Source organism: Balaenoptera acutorostrata, chromosome 5 (genome assembly GCF_949987535.1).
Source record: "Balaenoptera acutorostrata chromosome 5, mBalAcu1.1, whole genome shotgun sequence".
Classification (NCBI taxonomy): domain Eukaryota; kingdom Metazoa; phylum Chordata; class Mammalia; order Artiodactyla; family Balaenopteridae; genus Balaenoptera; species Balaenoptera acutorostrata.
In genome coordinates, this window is record NC_080068.1 from 138,105,137 (window position 1) to 138,129,040 (window position 23,904).

Below are 23,904 nucleotides of genomic sequence, written 5' to 3' on the forward strand. Positions count from 1 at the left end.
ATTAATATCTCTTGCTGTCTTAAATAATTTCAAGGTTTTATACATTGAATTTAACATGTTAAGGATAGAATCTACATTTTTATTTAAACCACTTAGGGAAATAAGTTGTTTGAAAATAAGGATCTTATTTTAGTGCTTAGTTTGCATTCTCAGAATTGAATTGAAACCTGGATGTTTGGCAAAATCTTATTTTTTAACTATCTTGATAGTTGAAAACTATCATGAGACAATACTAAGCAACATAAAAGCAATTTTCTAATGTTTTCATTAGAATAGTGACATTCTTGGAAATTCTTTCCTTGTAGTTGTTGAATATTTTATATGTAAATTATCGTATATATGTATATTGCAAAACTTAGTGGAAAGTGTTCATTGCAAAAGGTAAAGCTTTAAGAGAAGCATAGTATTATTTTAAGTATAGATTTTGTGTTTTTATATAAAATTCTGTGGGAAAAACCCAGCTAAAGTGAGGATTCTTTGTCTGATTCTAGAACACCCAAAATGATATTATATAAATCTTCTCTTCCTATACTGTATATAGACTGACAGAGACAGAATGAAAACCAAAGCAAATATGGGGTAAAAATTATTTTTTATTACTTTAGGTATTTCTAGATATCAGATAAAAATGAGAACATTGCTAAAAATTTTACAGAACAACAGCTCTGCCTTATGGATAAAATTTTATAGTTTGATGTGTGAGGTAGAAAATGTGACAAATATTATGAAGTACTACCCTGACATAATGATGGAAAGCTGCTGGAAGTGGGCTAACATCAGAGAAATAGAATAAAGTTAAACTAGGAAGAATGCAATTTTTTTGAATCTTGCCTACCCCAGAAATATGAAGTTTGGCTTTCAAAAAACGCAAACCACTAACTTTTATTCTTTAGTGACTTCTAAATGTTCCACTTTACTGCTTCACTTTGAGATTAACTTCTCAATGAATGCCTTTGCATATCTATCAAATATGAAATATAGAAAGTTCTTTAAGAATCATGATTGATTTTTTCCATGCTCTGTTCTACTGCAAATTACTAGATTACTGTATGATAAATTACTAATTCAGTGTTGCTACACCTATTTTCTCTCTGCATTCTTTCTTCTAAGTGATAGTAGGCACTGGATTCCTTAGTCCGCATGGTAACCATTACCTTTTATTTACATTCACATTTGTCAATTTTGTCTTTTAGAAATGCTCTAATTCAATGTGCCCTAGCCTTCATCTTTCAAGAGGTGAACACCTAACTCGGAGTCAGGCAACTGGCCTCTCTCTCCTGAGATTTTGCTCTTAGGCTGATTTATGTCAATGGTGGTTCTTTAGAAAATCAGCTTACTTTCTGGAAACCTGAACCTGCCCTGATTCCTAAACCTTTCTAAGCTTGATACATCAATTACTCTTTTGACTCTATAAGAAATCTCTTTCCTTCAAGTAAATTTTGTTTTTGTTAAATTAGCTTAAGTGATTTCTGAGGCTTGCAACCATAAAAACAGTATAAGTACCATACTTATTAGTTGAAGCCGTGATATGGTATAAAACCTCATGACAGAGGCATGCAGTTCAAAGTGTCATAGTGTTCTTAATACCTTTAATAAGACAAACCTCCTATTTCTATGAATAATGCTGTCATGGGATTTTATTTTGAAGGAAACTGTCTGTTTCACTGATTCTTCCCCCATGTATTTCTGATGTTGAGAAGACTCCTCATGAATTAGTAAGTTAAATCAAATATTATTTATTATCGCATATATGTAGGTACAATAGTTTCTACATTGATTTTACCTTAAAAAAGGGATCCTTCTTTGTAACTGCTGTCCAAATAATATAATGTATTTCTATAAGATCTTAATTTTTCATAGACTACAGGCCAGAATATGGGCTACTGTATTTTTTTTCCATGGATATTTTTCATTAAGTTGAAGTTCTGCTGTACATATACATATATATTGATATTCAACAGCTACAAGGAAAGAAAGACTTCATTTCCTCAAGAATGCCACTATTCTGGACAGTTTAATGGGAACATTCGAAAATTGCATTTATGTTGCTTAGCATTAGAAAAACTCAACTTTTGTATGATTTACAAGGCATATGCATTATTTGGGTTTAATGTATTAGAGTCACCAATGAGAACCATACTTAGAACAATAATTATGTTAGAGTTTATTTCTGATTAGATATATTTGTATAAATATTCATGTTGAACAAAAATTAAAGATTAATTGAAAATATTTTTTACTCATTCAATTTGCTTTGTATAATAGTAATTACCTCATAGGATTTTTATGAGTAATAAATGAGACAGTCCATGAAAAGCTCAACAGAAAATTGGAGACATCACAACCTCTGAATAAATATTAGTTGTAATATTGAAAAGTTAATATAATGATAATGATGGTGCACATCAACTTGACAGTAAGTCTTATCTAAACATTATTTTTTAATTTTTAATACTCTTATCAGCTGGTTGGGACAGTTTATATTTCTCACCAACACTTGCTATAATTAAACTTTTATGTTTTTATTATACTGATAGGTATGAAATTATATCTTATTGTTGCTTTAGTTTGTATTTCCCTGAGTTCTAGTGCAATTGAGCTCTGTAAATTACTTAACCACACACTTCCCCTGTTTTTTTAAATTAAAAGATGTTTATTAAGATATAATTGACATATAACAGTGTATTAGTTTTAAGTATGCAACATAATGATTTGATACATGTACATATTGTGAAAGATTACTATAATGTTTAGTTAACGTCCATCACCACCCATAGTTACATACCACATCTTCTTTATCCATTCGTCAGTCAGTAAATACATAAGTTGTTTCCATGTCTTGGCTATTGTAAATAATGTTGCAATAAATATGGTGATGTATATGTGTGTGTATTATATATATATATGTGTGTGTATATATATATATAATACACACACATATACATATAAATTTTTTTGAGGTTGTAATTTTGTTTCCTTTGCATAAATACCCAGAAGTGGAATTGCTGGATCATATGTTATTTCTATTTTTAATTTTTTGAGGAAGCACCATATTGTTTTCCACAGTGGCTACAGCAATTTATATTTCCATCAACAATGCCCAAGGGTTCTCTTTACTCCACATCCTCACCAACACTTATTACTTTCCGTCTTTTTGAAGATAGCTATTCTAACAGTTGTGAGGTGCTATTTCATGTGGCTCTGACTTGCATTTACGTGATGGTTAGTGATGTGTTGAGTACCTTCTCATGTACCTGTTAGCTAGCTGTATGTCCTTCTTGGAAAAGTCTGTTCAGATCCTCTGCCCATTTTTAATTGTTTTTTTTTCTGTTGTATGACTTCTTTACATATTTGGGATATTAACCCTTATCATATATAAAGTTGTATATATTCTGTCCCACTCAGTAGGTTAACTTTTTATTTTATTGATGATTTCCTTTTCTGTGCAGAAGCTTTTTAGTTTGACATAATCCCACTTGTTTATTTTTCATTTTGTTGCCTTCACTGTTGGTGTCAAATCCAAAAATTCATTGCCAAACCTATGTCAAGGAACTACCCCATATGTTTTCTTGTAAGAGTATTATGGTTTCAGGTCTTATGTTCAAGTCTTCAATCCATTTTGAGTTGATTTTTGTGTATGGTGTAAGATAATGGTCCAGTTTCATTCTTTTGCATATGGCTGTTCAATTTTTTTCAGCACCATTTGTTCAAGAGACTATCCATTCCCCATTGTGTATTCTTGGCTCTTTTGCCATAAATTAATTGACCATATATGTATGAGTTTATTTCTGGGCTCTCTGTTCTGTCACACTGATCTGTCTGTTTTTATGCCAATACCATACTGTTTTGATTACTATAGCATTGTAATATAGTTTGAAATTGGGAGGCATAATGCCTCGTACTTTGTTCTTCTTTCTCAAGATTGTTTTGGCTATTTGGGGTCTTTTGTGGTCTCATAAAAATATTAGGATTGTTTGTTCTTTTTCTGTGAAAAATTCCATTGGAATTTTGATGGAGATGGCATTGAGTCTCTAGATTACTTTGGGTAGTATGGAAATTTTAACAATATTCTTCTAATCCATGAGCATAGAATGTCTTTCCATTTACTTGTGACTTCTTCAGTTTCTGTCATCAATATCTTATAGTTTTCAGTGTATAGATATTTCACCTTCTTGGTTATATTTTTTTTAATAGGTATTCTTTTTGATGCAATTGTAATGGGATTGTTTACTTAATTTCTCTTTCTGATATTTCTTATTAGTGTATAGAAATGCAACAGATCTTTGTAAATTGATTTTGTATCCTGCTACTTGACTGAATTCATTTATTAGTCTAACAGTATTTTGGAAGAGTCTTTAGGGTTTTGTATATACAATATTAGGTCATCTGAAAATAGTGACAATTTACTTCCTTTCCAATTTGAATGCTTATTCTTTTTCTTGACTAATTTCTTTGCTAGGACATCTAATATTACATTGAATACAAGTGGCAAGATGAGGCATCCTTGTCTTGTTTTTGGTCTTAGAGAGAAATCTTTCAGCTTTTTATTGTTGAGTATGATGTTAGCTGTAGGCTTGTCATATGTGGGCTTTATTATTTTGATATGTTCCCTCTATACCCTATTGTCAATACTTTCTGTCATAAATGGATGTTGAATTTTGTCAAATGCTTTTTCTGCATCTATTGAGATGATCATATGATTTTTATCCTCCATTTTATTAATGTGGTATATCATGTTAATTGATTTGCAAATATCAAATCACACTTGCAAGCCTGGAATAAATTCTACTTCATCATGGTGTATGATCTTTTTAATGTACTGTTGAAATTGGTGTCCTAATATTTTGTTGAGAATATTTGCATCTATGTTTATCAGAAATATTGTCCTGTAATTTTCTTTTATTGTGGCATCCTTGTCTGGTTTTGGTATCAGAGTGATACCTTGTAAAATGAGTCGGGAAGTGTTCTCTCCTCTTCTGTTTTTTTGAAAGAGTCTGAGAAGAATTGGTATTAATTTTTCTTTAAATGTTTGGTAGAATTCACCAGTGAGCCATCTAGTCCTGGACTGTATTGTTGGGAGACTTTGGATTACTGATTCAATCTCCTTACTAGTAATTGTTCTGTTCCAATTTTCTATTTTCATGATTCAGTCTTGGTAGGTTGTATGTTTCCGGTAGGTTATATGTTTCTAGGAACTTATTCATTTATTCTAGGTTGTCCATTTGTTGACATATAATTGTTCATAGTGGTCTCTTATGATCCTTTGTATTTCTCTGGTATCAGTTTTATTATCTCCTCTTTCATTTGTTGTTTTATTTCAGTTCTGTTTCTTTTAATCTTGGTAAGTCTAGCTAACATATGTCACTTTTGTTTATCTTTTCAAAAAACCAGTTCTTATTTTCATTGATTTTTTTCTATTGTCTTTTTGGTCTCTTGCATTTATTTCTGCTTTGATCTTTGTTATTTCTTTCTTTTTACTAAAGTTGGATTTTATTTGTCTTTAGTTTTCTAGTTCCTGGAGGTGTAAAGTTAGGTTGTTTATTTGGGATCTTTCTTGTTTCTTGATGTGAGCATTTATTGCCATGAACTTTCCTCATAGAATTGCTTTTGCAGCATCCCACAAGTTTTGGTATGTGGTGTTTACATTTTCATTTGTCTCAAGGTATTTTTTGATTTCTCTTTCAATGGTTTGTTTGACCCATTGTTTGTTCAGTAGCATGTTGTTTTATCTCCACATATTTGTGAATTTTCCAGTTTTCTTCTTGTAATTGATTTCTAGTTTCATGCCATTGTGGTCAGAAAAGATGGTTGATATAATTTCAGTCTTCTTAAATTTTTTTAAGACTTGTTTTGTGGCCTAACCTATTATCTATCCTGGAGAACGTTCGCTGTGTACTTGAGAAGAATGTAGAGCCTGTTGCTTTTGGATGGAATGTTCTGCATATGTCTTTAAGTCCCTCTGGGGTAAAGTATCATATAAGGCTAATGCTTTCTTACTGATTTTCTGTCTGGATAATCTAGCCATTGATAAAAGGGGTGTATTAAAGTCTCCTACCATCATTGTACTGCTCTCTATTTCTCTAGGTGTTAATATTTACTTTATGTGTTTAGATGCTCCTTTGTTGGGTGCATATATATTTAAAAGTTTATATCCTCTTGTTAGATTGACCCCTTTGCCATTATATAATGATCTTCTTTTTCTCTCATTAGAGTCTTTATTTTAAAGTCTATTTTGTCTGATGTAAGCATATGTATCTCAGCTTTCTTTTGGTTTCCGTTTCCTGGGAAGATGCTTTTCCATTCCTTTACTTTCAGTTTGATCATGTGCTTCTATCTGAAGTGAGTGTCTTGTAGACAGCACATAGATAGGTCATGTTTTTTATCCATTTAGCCACTCTGTCTTTTGATTAGAGAATTTATCCCATTTACTTTTGAAGTCATTATTGATAGGTATGTCCTTATTGCTATTTTGTTCATTGTTTTCTGGCTGTTTTTCAGTTCCTCAGTTTTCTTCTCTTGCTCTCTTCCTTTGTGATTTGCTGACTTTCTGTAGTGGTATGCTTATATTCCTTTCTCTTTATCTTTTGTGTATCTACTATAAGGCTCTTGCTTTGTGTTTACAGTGAGGCTTACATAAAACAACTTATATTTATAACAACCTATTTTAAATAGATAGAAACTTAAGTTTGAATGCATTCTAAAGCTCTACATTTTCACTCCTCCTCTCCATGATTTGTTTCGATGTCACAGTTTACTTCTGTTAAATTGCTTTATATCTTACTTTGATTAGGGTACTGTTGTTTTTCAGAATCCCCTCCTAAATATAGGAAACACTTTAGGTGGGATGCCAATGTAAATTTTAAATAATACTTGACACATTTATCTGTGCAAATATTCTCCCAAGTTATTTGAATTTAATAACATCAATTATAAGGAGCTACACTGAGTAACGTTACCTTTATGTTTCAAAATATAAATAAGTATGTTTTACTTAACTGGTAACATTGACTATAATTATAAAATAAAATGAAATAACTTCATTGAGTGTTTTGTATCAGGTACTCACTACGACTATCTCTATGCTGTGAACTTTATATTGATATGTATTGCAAAGATATAGAATATTTAAGGTATCCATTATTTTCTCCTAGAGAATGTAAGACACAGTAAGATGTATATATGATGGATTTCTGCTTAGTATATTAAAATGCCTGTGGAAAATGCCACACATACATAATTCTCTTGTGCTCATGCTATGGCCTGTTCTGTTCTCAATGGAGTTGGTTTTTTAGTCTCTCTAGTCCTCAATGACATTTTTGTTTTGTAAATGACTCTTCTGTTTAGGATGTGTGCATCCTTTGTCTAGTATCTGTTGCAATGACATTTTGGAACAACTCTATTTTTTTTAGATCAGTATTAATTATACCACACATTTTCCTTTTGCATTGGGTCTGGGATTGCTAGTGGGTATCTGAATGCATACATATGCAAAATACACTGTTATCAAAGGAAAATAATCACCTAAGTACAGAGTTAGAGTGAGACTCTGCATAACTCTTAACATAGCATTTACAAACTCAAACATATATGAAGCATAATTGTCACCCATAATACATCTTAGATGTATATTGTCATTATTTTCCCAAACATTATAAACTATAACAATTGGACCACTCTCTTAAATAAGTATTTATCAAGCTCCTGCTTTAGAGAAGCTAAAGATGCCTTCCCTATACCCATCCTTAAAATTTATTTCATTTAGGAGTATGTAGAAAGAGATGTTAGAATACTAATAATTTTTGTCCCCCCACTCTCATCTCCTACTACCTTCATTCTCTTATATATTCCCCTGCTCATGCCCTTTAAGTGCAGTGGATTTCCTAGTATTTATTTAATACATCATTCTCCTGCTCAGTCTTCGAATCACTTGCTCTCTGTGCTTAGAATGTTCTTCCACATGCTTGCTGCATTATTTCTTTTACAACTTTGTTTAAACTCCTTCTCATTGAGTCCTACCCTGACCTCTCTATTTAAAATTGCTATCTCTCCCACAAAATCCACTTTTTTCATCTCTCTTTCCTTGCTCTTATTTTTCCCACAGCACAACTTTTTAATACCTTATAAATGTTCATTGTATTTATTATCATTTTCTCCACTAGAATATTAACTATATGAGGGCAAGTCTTTTTTTTTTTTTTTTGGATTGTTTTGTTTTTCCAGTTTTCCTCAGACCTGTACCCACCTTGCGTAGAATAGTACTTGCCAGGTAGTAGATAGTCAATATATAATTGTGAAATGAGTGAATAATTACACTTTCTATTAATTAAGTACTCAAATGTAATAAAGTTGCATAGGACATGTCTGAAATGCCATGAATTCATAATTAGAGGGGAATTTACTATACAGTAACTTTGTTTTAAATTTGTTTTTATTGAAAAGATAGTATTAAAAAGTTAAATTAGAACTTTATAATCCCACCATTTTAGTGAGCCTATGTTAACATTTGTATGTTATCTTTATCATGTACATAGTATGCTATTGAGACAACATACCATATACAATTTTATGTTATATTTTTCCACTGAGTTTTGTTTGTTTTTGTTTTTTAATAAAGCTTTTTATGGGGATTGACTTTTTTTTTTTTTTTTTTTTTGGCTGTGTTGGGTCTTCGTTTCTGTGCCAGGGCTTTCTCTAGTTGTGGCAAGCGGGGGCCACTCTTCATCACAGTGCGCGGGTCTCTCACTATCGCAGCCTCTCTTGTTGCAGAGCACAGGCTCCAGACGTGCAGGCTCAGTAGTTGTGGCTCACGGGCCTAGTTGCTCCACGGCATGTGGGATCTTCCCAGACCAGGGCTCGAACCCGTGTCCCCTGCATTAGCAGGCAGATTCTCAACCACTGTGCCACCTGGGAAGCCCCTCCACTGAGTTTTTAATTTATTTTTTTCCAGTTTTATTGAGATACATTTGACATATCTGTGTGTGTTTAAGATATACAGCATAATGAGTTGACTTATATATATATATTATTAAATGATTACCACAATAAGTTAACATCCATCATCTCATATAAACACAAAGAAAAAAATGTTTTTCTTTCCGTGTGATGAGAACTTTTAGGTTTTACTCTCTTAACAGCTTTCAAATGTACCACACAGCAGTGTCAACTGTAGACATGTTGTACATTGCACCCTGAGTATTTATTTAGCTTATAACTGGAAGTTTGTGCCTTTTGACCACCTCTATCCAATTCCTCCTTCCTCCATCCCCACCTCCAGTAAATACAAATCTGACTTCTTTTTCTATTAGTTAGTTTGTTTCTTAGATTCTAAAGATAAGTGAGATCATACAGCGTTTGTCTTTCTCTGCCTGACTTATTTCACTTAACATTATGTCTTCAAGGTCCATCCACGTTGTCACAAATGGCAGGATTTCCTTCTTTTATATGGCTAAATAATATTTCATTGTTTATATATACCACAACTTCTTTATCCATTTATTCATTGATAGATACTTAAGTTATTTCCATGTCTTGGCTGTTATAAATAATGCTGCAGTGGACACGTGGGTGCCTATATCTTTTCGAGTCAGAGTTTTCATTTTCTTTGGAAAAATACCCAGAAATGGAATTGCTGGATTGTATGGTAGTTTTTTTTTTAATTTTTTGAGCAACAATCATACTGTTTTGCAGAGTGGCTAAATCAAATTACAATCCCACCAACAGTGCCCAAGGATCCTCTTTTCCACATCCTCACCAGCATTTGTTGTTTCTTGTGTTTTTGATGACAATCATTCTAACAGGTGTGAGGTGATGTCTCACTGTGGTTTTGATTTACATTTCCCTGATGATTAGTGATGTTGAGCACCTTTTCATGCACCAGTTGGCCATTTGTATATCTTCTTGGAAGAAATGTCTAGTCGGTTCTTTGCCCATTTTTTAACTGGATTATTTTTTCCATTGAGTTGTTTGAGTTCTTTATAGACATTTGGATATTAACCCTATCAGATACATGATTTGCAGATGTATTTTCCCCATTCCACATGTTGTCTTTTTATTTTGTTGATTGTTTTTTGTTCTGCAGAAGCTTTTTAATTGATATAGTCCCACTTTATTTTTTATTTTGTTGCTGTGCTTTAGGTATCATTGTTGTATTTATAGATTAAATGATCTATAATTTTATTACATATTTTCTTTAAAATGTTCATAATGATCTTAAGGTTATAAATATTTTACCAAGTTTCTGTAACATCATTTAATAAATCATGTTTTCTTTGATAACTTTAATTTTTTAATTTTATAAGTATAAAATAGATTCTCAAAATTCCTTTAATTTGCAATCCTTTATCATGGAGAATAAACATTTTTTATTTGAATTTTGTCTAATTAGCTCAATTGTTAGTTTCTTCCCACTTAACTGTTGAAGTATTATAGTTTGATAACTTTCCTATAAATTACAGTAACAAAATAGATACATGAACACCTATTAACCCATTGATAGAAGAAGTGTTTTCCTCTCCTATTGTGCTTTTTGAGTTTTATTATATTCATTCTAAGTTTTAGTTTTTATATGTTATAATCTGCCAATATTTTCCATCATAAATTTTCTGCTGTTTCAAGGTTGAGAATTTTTGTTGATTCTATTATTTGTCCCATTAAATTATATTTTATATTTCTCCTCTTATTCATGAGATTTAGTTAGGAGTATGATATAAGACAGTATTTGTCAATGCAGAGATCAAAACTATATGCTATCAGACGCATGTGGTTTGTTTATACAGATTAAAGCAGTCTCTGGTATTGAGATCTTGGGAAGTATGCTTTTACAAGTGCCTGAGTTGATACTGAAGAACACTTGAGAACAACTGGCATAAGATGGATAGAACTCAATATTTGTCCCTAAATCACTGACTGTATTAAAATACAACTCTTTATTAAATAACATTCTACACTAACTTATGTTAAAATTGTGTATAATCATGAGATATTAGGCTTTATATTTAATGGATTGCATTCCGAGTTCTCTATTCTGCTAATTTATTTCTCTGTTTGCCTCTACAAAAGAGAAAATTTTAAATGTTTGATTTGAAAGAGTTTAATTTTAAACTTAGTTTCTGAAAGGAAAAGAGTCCAGCTGTCCCATATTTTCTTCCAAATGTCCTACAACATTGTCTTTTTATTTCCATTATGTTTTGTAAACATTCTGTCAAGTTTTAAAAATGTCCTATTAAAAATTGTCAACTTGGTGTTGTTTAAACTCATATGTTTAACTCAGGAAATAGATATATATTTTTTAATATTTAGTGTTTATATCCAAGAGTATGATGTATGTCTATTTATTTTCAGATCTTTTGATAATTAAGGCTTTGCCCTTTTCAAAAAACCTGACCATCTTTAGTTTATATTTATGGCTTATTATGTATTATATATTATGTATTATTTTTGTTATAGTACATGGAATCTCTGTTTTTATTATATCTTATTTAGAGGTATTTTCATGATGTTCAGCAATTGATCCCTTCTTTGGAATTTTATATGTAGTTCAGATTTCATACTGTATGACGAAGCAGAGAAAAATAAAAATTTAGTGGTAAGAAAGAAGTTTATATAAGTTCCTGGGTCATCCCCCACCCCCTCTTCCATATCTTTCCCACAATATCTCAATAACCTATGCAACGATGATCATCTTATTTCCATAGAAATTAAGTTTTAACATAGATTCAATCATGCAAGCTATCCTTTCAGTCCCTCATTGCTTCTCCACTCCACTAATTTAGTAAAGGGTTGTTTCAGTTGCCCATTGCAACTTTCAATCAGTACAGTACTTTGGTAAATGATAGAGTATAGGATAAATTCAATATATATGATGCTTCTTAGCCATTGTTGTACTGCATCTTTAATAAAAGCAGTTGCGTTGATCAGGTGATATATAAGCAGGGAATCCAGCCTGAAATTATATTTTTGACTCTAGACTTATGGCTGTTGAATCTAGGCGGATGTCTGTCTATACGGGTGGTGAATATCTAAGTAGTTAATTGGTATGATGGGGGTGTTTTGAGGCTGATCTGTTTTGATGGGTGTTTGTTTTAGACGAGGCGGGGAGACTGGAATGCTATGTCTATTGTACACATGTACACAATATAATATTGTTATGTCCTATAACCACTGACTGAATTGCACACCATGGATTGTTGCTGCTGGTAAATAACTTTTCAGTTGAAGTCCAGCTACAATTTGCTTGACTGTGTTAAGACCTTTTAAGGTCATAGCTGAGTCCAAACATCCCCCCTAAAGATTAAAAAATACCAAATGCATGAAATCACAGTTATGTGTGAGCATGGGCTGATTAGTCATTAGTCCATCGAGATGTCTTATTTAAAGGGAAAGAGTGGGAGATTTTAGGTGAGATGGCCCTGAAGTAAGAACCAGATGTCTGATAAAGTTCATCAGTAGAATCCCCCACAAGTTATGGGCCTGGAGTGAGAAGAGGGACACCTGCCGAGCAGGTTGATGGTTTCACGCGGCCTGGTGATTAAGCTCGTGATCTAATGGACCGGATATGCATGTTGACTGGAACTGATTTGACTTAATGTGCTATGTATGATTAATAATCTGTATGTACTATGTAATACTAATAATAAAATGTAGATGCTTATAAGCATGGGGTAGATAATGTAATGCATGATTATACATATAATGTAATGTACGTATGAGGTATATGTACTTATTAATGTGATAGTACAAGTATGCACGATGTACATAATAGTTTGTGATAAAATGGACTGTTTTGATACTGACACGGTTCTTAATAATTTTGTAAATGTCTTATAATATATTTTCAGGGAATAGTTTAAGTAGAATTTCAGCTTTGGGTGCTGGTGGCGAAGCTTAGGGCTTCTTCCTTGAGTCTTAGGGAGGTGTGTTGTTCTCTTCTTCTGGTTTACAAGACCAGGGTAATGTGATATACTACAAAGACTCTTCATTTCAGGAAATTATTTTCAATGATGCTATTACTGGCATTAGCACTAGAATTAAAAGAAAGTATAAAATAGATGCGAGTTGTCCGATAATGATGAAGGGGTGTTCTACAGGTTGCCCTCCAATCCATGTTAGTGTTAGTAGGTCTGCCACTAGCACTCAAAATAAAAACTGGCTAAGAGGTCGGAATATTATGCTTCTCTCTTTGGATGTGTGGAGTATTGGGATAAATGCTAGAATTAGGATTGAGAGTAATAGGGCTAAGACTCCTAGTTTGTTAGGGATTGCTCGTAGAATTGCGTATGTGAATAGAAAGTACCACTCTGGTTTAATGTGTGGTGGTGTGTTGAGTGGATTTGCTGGGGTATAGTTGTCAGGGTCTCCTAGCAAGTTGGGTGAAAATAGGACTAGTATTAGTGAGGCTAGGATTAGTAGTAGGGCACCCAGGATATCTTTGATTGTGGAATAGGGATGGAATGGAATTTTGTCTGTGTCAGATGGGATTCCTGTGGGGTTGTTGGATCCTGTTTCGTGGAGGAATAGTAGGTGGACAGTTGCAAGTGCTGTAATGATGAAGGGGAGAATAAAATGAAAAGCAAAGAATGGTGTGAGTGTTGCTTTGTTTACGGAAAAGCCACCTCAGATCCATTCGACAAGAGTGGTTCCGATGTATGGGATTGCTGAGAGCAGGTTTGTAGTAACTGTTGCCCCTCGGAATGATATTTGCCCTCATGGTAGTACATAGCCTATGAATGCAGTAGCTATGACTGTAAGCAGTAGAATAATTCCAATGTTTCATATTTCTTGAAAGGTATGGGACCCATAATATAGGCCACATCCTATGTGAATGTAAAGGCAGATAAAGAATATGGAAGCTCCATTTGCATGCATGTATTGAATGATTCACCCGTAGTTAATGTCTTGACAGATGGTTGCTAGTGATGAGAAGGCAGGTGTTGTATCTGGCGTGTAGTGTACTGCTAGTATTAGGCCTGTTAGGATTTGTAGGATCAGGCAAATGCCTAGTAGAGAGCCAAAGTTCCATCATGATGAGATGTTTGATGGGGTTGGGAGGTCAATAAATGTATTGTTGATGATTTTTGTTAGTGGGTGAGTTTTTCGGATGTTGGTCATTGATATTCTTACAGTTGAATGACAACGATGATTTTTCATGTCATCGATCATGGTTGGGACCCGTGTGAGAATGATGATGACATATATTGTATTTATTTTAGGTGTTATTTTTGTGATCAGTTCTGTGGGGGGTTCTTCAAAACCTTCACCTATTTATGGGGACTTTGGGTTGATTGTGAGTGGTGGTGTTGGGTGCGGGATCGTGTTGAGCTTTGGTGGTTCATTTTTAGGTTTGATAGTGGTTTTGATTTTTTTAGGAGGAATATTAGCTGTGTTTGATTATACGATGGCTATGGCAACTGAGCCGTACACTGAGGTTGGGTTTCTAATAAGACTGTTTTGGGAGCGTTCCTTTCAGGGTTGATAATAGCGTTTTTGATGGTATTTTATATTTTAAAGGATGAGGAGGTGGAATTTGTGTTTAAGTTCAGTGGGTTGGGAGGTTGAGTTATTTATGATACTGGTGACTCTGGCTTTTTTGGTGGGGAGGCTATAGGGATTGCGGCATGATATAGTTATGGTAGTTGGTTGGTGATTGTTACTGGCTGGTCGCAGTTTATTGGTGTTGTGGTTATTATGGAGATTACTCGTGGTAATTAAATAAAAGCATGCCAAGGGTGAGAGTAATGAGGAATGATAGGAAGTATAGTTTAATAAGGCCTTTTTGGCTTGAGATTAGTGTGGAGCATTTTAGTTGAATAAGGGATGTGGTTTTTGATAGAATGTTTTCTAGTCAGATTAAGTCTAAAAGGGAGGATGCTGATTTTTGGTTTATTAATAGGCTTAGGTAAGGAGGTAGATGGTGCATGATGGTGGGGAAATATCCTAAGAGACTAGAGAATTTAAGGGAATTTGAGAGGTAGATGAATTTTGAGTTTTGTGTGTTAAGGTTAATTTTGAGTGTTAGTAGGAAGCCTAGGGTGGTTACTGCAAGGGCAGTTAGTTCTAGATGTAAGGGTATGGTTATTAGGGGGACTCTGGTTGGGGGGATGTTGTTGGAGATAATGAATCCAGCAGACACTTCTAATTAGTAGGCATTTGATGGAGTTAATTAAGAGGGGGTCGTTTTCATTGATGGGGGTTCGGGGAGAGAAGTGGGGTTGGTCTAATAGAACGAAGAAGATGATGCGGGCGCTATAGGCAGCTGTGAGGGAGGTGGCAATTAGAATTATTAACAGGGCCCAGGCGTTGGTCTAAGACGTGTCGGCGGCTTCAATGATCAAGTCTTTAGAATAGAAACCGGTGAGGAAAGGCATTCCTGTCAATGCCAGACACCTGATAATAAGGGCTGTTGTGGTGAAGGGTAAAGCCTTGAATAGCCCTCCTGTTTTTCGAGTATCTTGTTAGTTGTTCAAGCTGTGGACAATGGATCCGGAGCACATGAATAGCATGGCTTTAAAAAAAGCATGTGTGCAGATGTGCAAGAATGCTGGATAGGGTTTGTTGATGCTGATTGTTACCATTGTTCAGCCTAATTGGCCTGAAGTGGAGAAAGTGATAATTTTTTTAATATCATTTTGGGTGAGAGTGCATGTAGCTGTGACTAGGGCGGTGAGGGCTCCTAAGCATAGCGCTGTTGTTTGAATAAGTTTGTTATTTTCTGTTAAGGGGTAAAATATGATAAGTAGGAAGACTCCTGCCACATCTATTGTGCTTGAGTGGAGCAGGGCTGGTACAGGGGTGGGGTCCTCCATTGCTGAGGGGAGCCAGGGGTGAAGTCCAAATCGGGCTGATTTTCTGGCTGCAGCTAGTACGAGTCCTGTAAGGGGGAGGTCTGAGGGACTTTGGTCGAGTATAAAAATTTGTTGCAGGTCTCATGTGTTTGAGTTAAACAGGAATCACGCTATTGATATAATGAACCTGATATTTCCAATGCGGTTGTGTAAGATTGCTTGAAGAGCAGCTCTGTTTGCGTCTGCCCCTCCATACCATCACCCAATGAGTAGGAAGGCTATCATTCAAACCCCCTCCCATCCAATGAAAATTTGGAAGAGTTTATTGGCAGTAACAAGGACTAGTGATGAGGAAGAGCAGTAGGTACTTGAAGAACTGATTAATGTAAGGATCTAAGTGTATGTACCATATTGAGAACTCCATAATGGACCATGTACCAAATAATGCTACTGGTACGAATATTATTGAGAAATCTATTTTGAAGCTAAGTGTTGATTTAAGGGTTTGAATAGTGACTCAGTGTCAGTTTGAAATGATGATTTCTTGGCCTGTGTGGAGGAATATTATTGTTGGAACTAGGCTGGTAATAAAAGCACGTGAGACAGTATTTTTTACATATGATGGATATTTATCACTTTTGTAGAAATTTGTGTTAGTTATAATCGGGATGATTAGTATCAGTAGTGTGACCAGGGCAAAAGAGGGAAATAGGTTTATTACTTTTATTTGGAGTTGCCCCAATTTTTTGGATCCTAAGACCAATGGATAATGACTATCCTTTAAAAGCTTGAAAAAGCCATACTGTTAGGCATGGGGGCCTGAATTAGCAGTTCTTGCGATACTTTCTCAGTAAATAAGAAGTCTCAGTCTTCTGTTACTAGACTGACAACCTAGTGGGTTTTTTTAAACTATATTGACAATACAGGGGGCCCAGGATGATTTTGGGGTTTAGCGACAGGAATAGGAGGAGTAGAATGTGAAGGGCTATAAGGGCCTTTTCTCGTGTGAAGCAGGGTGTAATATTATTAATATGGTGTGTGTATTTACCGCGTTGTGTCGTAATTAATATGTATATAGAATATAGGGCTGTAATTACAATGTTAGTTCCTATTAAGATAATGGTGAGATTTGATCATGAGAAGGTTGATATAGCTACGAATAGTTCCCCAATTAGATTGATAGTTGGTGTTAGGGCTAAGTTTGTCAGGCTTGCCAGTAGTCACCAAGTGGCTATTAGTGGGAGAAGGGTTTGTAGGCCTCGGGCTAAAATTATAGTTCAGCTATGGACTCGCTTGTAGTTTGAGTTTGCTAGGCAGAATAATATAGATGATGTGAGGCCATGGGCGATTATTAGAGCGGTGGCTCCTATGTAACTTCAAGGAGTCTGGATGAGGATAGCTGCAATAGCAAGTGCTATGTGGCTGACAGAAGAGTATGCGATACGTGATTTTAGGTCTGTTTGGAGTAGACAGATTGAACTGGTTATGATTATCCCTCCTAAGGAGAGCATAAGAAAAGGGTATGCTATGAATTCTGTCAGGCACTACCTATGGTAGTGTGTAAAACACTGGCTTCAGTTACTGGGTATGCAAATACAAGTCTGGAATGAATATATACCCCTGGCAAGATACTGGTGATACCTACTAGTATCACCTGGAGCCATGGGTAATAGGACAGCTCTGGGCCAACTCTTAACTTCTCTGTTGTGGAACGAATGTTTGTTTCCCCCCAAAAATGACTATGTTGAAACCCTAACCCCCAGCGTGATGGTATTAGGAGGTGGGCCCTTGGGAAGTAGTTAGGTTTGGATGAGGTCATAAAGATGGAGCTCCCATGATGGGATTAGTCCCCTTATAAGAAAGGGAAGAGACACCAGAGCTTCTGCTTTTTGCCTTGCTAGAATCTAGAAAGAGGGCAGTTGTCTGTAGCCAAGACTGTAATCTACCAGCACCTTGATCTAGGACTTCCCGGACTCCAGAACTGTGGAGAATAGATGTCTGTTGTTTAAGCGCCCCAGTCTGTAGTATTTCATTATAGCAGCCACACTAAGACATTCTTAGTGGGTGACCCATGGCTGTCCTTCTTCTGTCTCTTATGTTTCTGTTGAAAAACAGAACAATCGTTACCACATTTCAAGCTTTTAAGTGCCTTAGATTAGTGGGATGCTTTTCTATGCACCAATTGTTTCAATGATTAAATGCATCTACACCACTCATCTCATGTACAGGAGAGACTTCTTTGAAAGAATGAATACAGGCATCCACTCACGAGTTCCAGTATATTTCTGCAGTTGGAAAAAGATTCTTTTGAGATATTCAGCATGCCCCCTTTGATTTTTCCTTTTTAAACCCACAAAAATTTTTATAACATAGCACCCTAAATTGAAATTTAATTTTCCAGTTATCTAAAACCCATCTTAAACTGTACTGTTAATCCATTGTCTATCACCTGTATTGCTAAAAAATATATACCAGATAATTATTGTTATTATCTAATTCTTCTACCCATTAAGCATATTTACCTCTTCCTTCTTTGGTCAAAGTACAGCCCTTAAACAGTGGCAATATAGCTGTTTTCCAAATTAACTTGCTACTCCACTCTTGAGCTACCATCTTTAGATCATGTGCTGGTTTGGCGTCCTCAGATACTGATCATAGGAAAGGAACTATTTAGCTTTGGGGTTAGTTAACTCCTCAGGGGTATCTAATGTAGGACTCAAAGTCATGCCAGTTACCTGTTTATAAATGCTATATCTATTCCCAAGTGTAACCCCTGTAACAATGTCCTAAACATACCATATCCATTTGACAAGGTAACCCTTCTTTGTATTTCCTTTTCTATTGAAATGCTATTGTGACATAAACCATGACATGATGGGTATTATCTCAAATAATTTTCTGTTCTTCTGGTAATAGAAGTAGTTTCAACTAAAGCCAAAAAATAATCCACTAATTGTCTTTCAAAGGGTATATATGATAAGAATACATAATTAATTTTCTAGTCCAAAATCTTAGCAGTCAGCATGATTTTGAGTTACTGACACTTTTAGTATCATTCAAACGTTTAGATCCTAAGACGGGTGATCAACTGTCCTGATTTGTCTGGACCGTATAAGTTTAGCACTGAAAGTCTTGAATGCCAGGAAAACCCACCCTAGGCTATAAAAGGTTTCAGTAGTCACTGTAGAAGGCTGAGGAAAAGTATAAAACCCATATGATGGGCCAAATATAGGAACTGAAAGAAACACTGTTTTTGGTGTCAAATGGTTATGGTATAGATTATATAACTTCCATAATCACAGTCACTGCTTTTACCTGACTGCTGATATTGGTAACCATGATTTACAACTCACAATAATAAATAATCCATTGTTGAATCATTCGAAATGATGTGATTTAAGTGTGATATGATCACTTGTGGAGTAATTGTTGTGCCTTTTATTGCAATACTGCTAGTTTTATTTATAATATTGTGAATGTTGTGACAATGTTTTCTGAGAGTTCAGATAATGAATATGCGGATGATTACAATACCAATGCCAGCAAGACTCAAAATCACCGACAAAGAAGGTTAACAACTGGGTCATTTTATTGGCAATGGAAGGACACATACAATGGCATTAGGACCAAAACAGAGCCTACTGTACGATGTGCAAAAAAGAATTCAAAATTGGGCAGAGTGGAGAAGGAGGTATAAAATCACATAAAGGAGACCAAATCTCACAAGTCTCGGATGATACGGGCACGTTCTTCTAAAGCAATGGAAACGTTTATTGTTTCCCCAAATGCTCAGTCCAAAATAGTGAGCACTGAATTAGCTTGGACATACCCCATGAGTGAACATGCGTTATCATAGTGCTCTTTTCATTGCTTCCTTAAACAGGATAGAGTTGTATTTCCTGAGTCAAAGATCGTAACTATAATGTCCTATGGGCAAGCAAAAGAAGAAATTTTGACAACAGATGTGTTGGTGTCTTATAGTATCATACTTGGATGAATAGTGTCCCTGAAAATTCATATCTTTCCAAAACCTCAAAATATGAACCTCTTCAGAAGTAGCCTTTACCGATGTAATCAGGTTAATTTAATCAAGTTAAAATTGGGTGTATTGGATTAGAGCAGGCCCTGAATCAAATGACTGGTGTCCTTATAAGAATGCCATGTGATGACAGGCAGAGATTAGAATGATGCATTTATAAATCAAGGAAAACCAGGGATTGTTGACAAACAACAGGAGCTAGGAAGAGGCAAGGAAGGATTATTTTCTAGAGCCTGCAAAGGCAGTATGGTGCTGTCAGTGCCTTGGTTTTGAACTTCTAACCTCCAGAACAGTGAGAGAATAAATTTCTGTACTATTAAGCCACACAGTTTACTGTTATTTGTTATGGTAGCCATAGGAAACTAATACAGTATAGAGCTCATTCTGTCAGATCTTACCACCTATCATGCTTCCTAGGATATATAAAGTGATGTGTTGAATCGAAGCATCCAAAAATGTTCTCTCTAACTCTTAGATACTTTCACTTCAAAAAAATGTAGTTTCAAATGAAATCCTTGTTTCTGTGCAGATTTTAGTGAAACCACAGAAAGCATAAATCAAAATATTGCTAATATCTTTTCAAAATACAAACTAGACTTTGCTTACCTCTCTCCATATTTGGCAGACAGTGAAAACATAAATTTTGGCAAGTTCCATTCCATTTATAAATTTCATATCAGGGACAATGAAAAAATCTTACCTGCTTAATGTCTTATACATGTAAAAAATACTGCTAAATAGGGGTGTGGTTTTCTCACCTCTGATATTGAGGCTTTTGTAATGTAAGTCATGGATAAATGTGGTATGTTTAGTAATGTTCCCCAAAGATACCCCGGTCCTAATCCCTGGAATCTGTGAATGTTACCCTATATGGCAAAGGAATTTTGTAGTTGTGATTATTAATCTTGTGATGGTGAGATTATTCTGGATTAGCCAATTAGGCTCATTAAACGTAATCACAAGTGTCCTCCTAGATGTGTTTCTACAAGAAGGCTTTCATTGTTGTGCGCTATAAAAAAGTGCTAAAATGTTGGCCTGCTGCATGGAAATGTTGTTCTAGAAATATCTGTAAAGTGTAGGAAAAATAAAATTTCCTTCTCTAATTTGGAAATGCAGTGAGGATGAGAATAGAGATTACAAGATTATAATAAAATAGAAAGTTGCATACTGTTTCTCTAAAATGTCTGAGAATTTTTGAGTCCATAAGTCTAGAAAAGAATGAACTAACAGCGTCTAAATTGACCAGTATTATATGTAGCCTGTGACAAAAATTCAAACTGTGGGAAAAAATCAATTTTTTTGGAATAACATTGTTTCAGAATATTTTTTTAATCACCAGAAAAGAGACAAGTTAAACAGGACTTTTCAATTTCTTTACTAAAACTAATTTACATAGAATGCAAATTAAATTTCACAAGATCAACCTCCTCTGTTCTTTAAAATAATTTTCCCTGAGAAAGAAAGGTTTAACTTTTTAAATAATATCCAATGTGCTTACGAATTTTTTAAAATGCTAGAATTTCAGACTTAGTCTATATAATGAGTTTATAGGTACAAACGGCCTGATTGGCAAGCAGCTGATGATCTACCAAAATAAGTCCATGGATACAAAGTGGGCATTTTTGGAGTACTGAACACTAATTTCTCGATCTAAAAATCTGCTCTTGCTAGTAAACTGAATTCCTAAGTATTTCATGTTCAAGTGTGTTTTTGAGATTATTTATGGCTGTGTTGGGTCTTCGTTTCTGTGCGAGGGCTTTCTCTAGTTGCGGCAAGCGGGGGCCACTCTTCATCGCGGTACGTGGTCCTCTCACTATCGCGGCCTCTCTTGTTGCGGAGCACAGGCTCCAGACGCGCAGGCTCAGTAGTTGTGGCTCACGGGCTTAGTTGCTCCGCGGCATGTGGGATCTTCCCAGACCAGGGCTCGAACCCGTGTCCCCTGCATTGGCAGGCAGACTCTCAACCACTGCACCACCAGGGAAGCCCCCAAGTGTGTTTTTGAGATTATTTAGCTTGATGTTATCACATTAGCTTGACATCAGGACTCGGCAGACTGTGAGCTTCATAAGGGCAGAGCTGCAAGTCAGTCAGTCAATTTTACATTTGACTATACTCAGTTTACCACTTACTGTAAGTTTCTTTAAAAAGAAAATGGAATAGACATTTACCTGCTAAATGTCCTTCACACCTATACACTATTTTGACAGTGTTATTTGCTACCAAAAAAAAAAAAAAAGGATGCAGGCAATTCAGAGAAGTATTATTTGAAAAATGAACTAAGTAAAATTATCTAGTGTAATACAGGGGAGAAAGAAACTTATAGTGGCTGACAGACTCTAAGGTGACTGCTATGCTGCCCACCTCCCACTAATTCTCACCCCTTGATTGTGGATGGCACTTGTGACTTGCTTTTATTTTTTATTAAGACTTTCTTTTTTTAAGAGCAGTTAAAGGTTCACAGAAAAATTGAAGGGAAGGTACAGAGATTTCCCCTCTACCCCCCGCCCCTACACATGCACAGCCTCCCCTATTATCCCCATCCTCCACCAGAGTTGTATATTTGTTACAATTGATGAACCTACATTGACACATCATTATCACCCAAAGCCTGTAGTTTACATTATGGTTCACTCTTGGTGTTGTACATTCCATGGGTTTGGACACCTCTATAATGACATGTCTCCATCATTATGATATCATACAGGGTATTTTCACTGTCCTAAATAAAAAGCCTCTGTGTTCCACCTCTTCATCCCTCCCCTCTACCCCCAGTTGCTAGCGACCAATGATCTCTTGATTGTCTCTATAGTTTTGCCTTTTCTAAAATGTCAGAGTTGGAATCATACAGTATGTAGCCTTTTCGGATTGGCTTCTTTCACTCAGTAATACGCACTTAGATTTCCTCTATGCCTTTTCATGGCTTAATAGCTCACTTCTTTTTAGTGCTGAATAATATTCCATTGTCTTTGTATAATACAGTTTACTAATCCAGTCACCTACTGAAGGAAATCTTGTTGGCTTCCAAGTTTTGACAATTATGAATAAAGCTGCTATAAACATCCATGTGCAGATTTTTGTGTGGACAGGAGTTTTGGACTCCTTTGGGTAAATAGCAAGGATTGCAATTGCTGGATCTTGTGGTAAGATTAGGTGTTTAGTTTTGTAGGAAACTGCCAAACTCTTCCAAAGTGGCTGCGTCATTTTCCATTTCTACCAGCAATGAAGGAGAGTTCCTGTATTTCCACATTCTCACCAGCATTTGGTACTGTCATTGTGCCAGATTTTGGCCATTCTAATAGATGTATAGTAGTATCTCATTATTGTTTTAATTTGCATTTCTTTGATATGATTTGGAGCATCTTTTCATATGATTATTTTCCATCTGTGTATCTTCTTTGTTGAGGTGTCTGTTAAGGTCTTTGGCCCATTTTTGTTAGGATTATTTGATTTCTTATCACTGAGTTTTGAGTTCTTTGTGTATTTTCAATAAATGCCCTTTATCAGATATATTTTTTTGCAAACATTTTCTCTCAGTCTGTACCTCATCTTCTATCCTTTTGACATGTCTTTCACAGAGCAGAAGTTTTTAACTTTAATGAAGTCTAACTCATCCTTTTTTATTTCATGAATTGTGCCTTTGGCATTTTATCTAAAAAGTCATTACCATGCCAAAGGTCATTTAGGTTTTCTTCTCTGTTATCTTACGTAGTTTCATAGTTTTGCATCTTAGATTTAGGTCTGTGATCCATTTTGACTTAAGTTTTGTGAAGGGTGTAAGGTCTGTATGCAGATTTACTTACGTGTTTATTTTTGCATGTGAACATCTAGTTATTCCAGCACTATTTGTTGAAGAAACTATCTTTTTTCTAATGTGTTGCCTTTGTTCCTTTGTCAAAGATCAGTTGACCATATCTATGTTGGCCAATTTCTGGACTCTCTGTTCTGTTCCATCAATCTATTTGTTTACTCTTTTGCCAGTACCACATTGTCTTGACTACCATAGATCTTGAGTAAGTCTTGAACTTGGGTAGCATCAGTCCTCCAACTATGTTCTTCTCCTTCAATACTGTGTTGGCTCGTATGGGT

General features: G+C 35.1%; 2 pseudogenes; both read right to left on the reverse strand.

The window, feature by feature from the left end:
* Positions 1 to 12,440: 12,440 nt before the first annotated feature.
* Positions 12,441 to 14,106, reverse strand: LOC130708209 (cytochrome b-like; annotated as a pseudogene).
* A 583-nt stretch (positions 14,107 to 14,689) lies between these two features.
* On the reverse strand, positions 14,690 to 18,392 carry LOC130708210 (NADH-ubiquinone oxidoreductase chain 5-like; annotated as a pseudogene).
* Positions 18,393 to 23,904: the final 5,512 nt, after the last annotated feature.